The sequence below is a fragment of the Microtus ochrogaster genome, chromosome 7 (assembly GCF_000317375.1).
Source record: "Microtus ochrogaster isolate Prairie Vole_2 chromosome 7, MicOch1.0, whole genome shotgun sequence".
Taxonomy (NCBI): domain Eukaryota; kingdom Metazoa; phylum Chordata; class Mammalia; order Rodentia; family Cricetidae; genus Microtus; species Microtus ochrogaster.
Window position 1 is genome coordinate 82,545,820 of NC_022014.1, and position 793 is coordinate 82,546,612.

A 793-nucleotide genomic window follows, 5' to 3' on the forward strand; every position below is an offset into this window, starting at 1 on the left:
CTGGGCGGCATGGTGGCTGCCCCCGCTGGCCTCAGCTTCCCACACGTGCTGTTTCTGTGGGGAGGTGGAAACTAAGCCATGCTGTCCATGCCATTAGATGACTTGTCCAGCTTCAGGGCTGAGATTTTACCCATGGTCCCTTGCTACATTCCTTCACTGTACCTGTTAACATCTGAGCCTGCCTTTAGCAAATCAGATCACAAGACAAATGAAACATATTTGTTCCCCTGGCTATGACAAGCGCCTGACAAAGGCTGCTGGAGAAGGGTCTGTTGTGACTCAGTGTCGGGCACAGTCCATACTGTCGGGGAGCACAGTCCATACTGGTGGAGGGCACATTCCATAATGTCCGGAAGCACAGTCCATACTGTTGGGGAGCACAGTCCACACTGTCAGAGCACAGTCCATACTGTCCAAGAGCACAGTCCATACTGTCAGAGCACAGTCCATACTTTTGGGGAACACAGTCCATACTGTTCGAGAGCACAGTCCATACTGTCAGAGCATAGTCCACACTGTCAGAGCACAGTTCATACTGTCCGGGAGCACAGTCCATAATGTCGGGGAGCACAGTCCATACTGTCAGAGCACATTCTATAATGTTGGGGAGCACAGTCCCTACTGTCAGGGAGCACAGTCCATACTGTCGGGGAGCACAGTCCACATGGGGGGCGAGCACGGGGTAGCCCTTGTGGCAAGAGTGTCAAGCAGGGCTTACATTGCATCTGAAGTCAGGAAGTGGAGAGAGAGGAGCCCTCGTGGTCAGCTCCCTTACTACCTTTTCTTTAGTCTG

General features: G+C 52.8%; 1 protein-coding gene across 1 annotated transcript in view; it reads left to right on the forward strand.

Moving 5' to 3' along the window:
• The window catches only part of Rnf213 (ring finger protein 213), a 79,979-nt gene that overhangs the window by 29,647 nt on the left and 49,539 nt on the right, over nucleotides 1-793 (forward strand). The gene's annotated exons all lie outside the window — the stretch shown is intronic.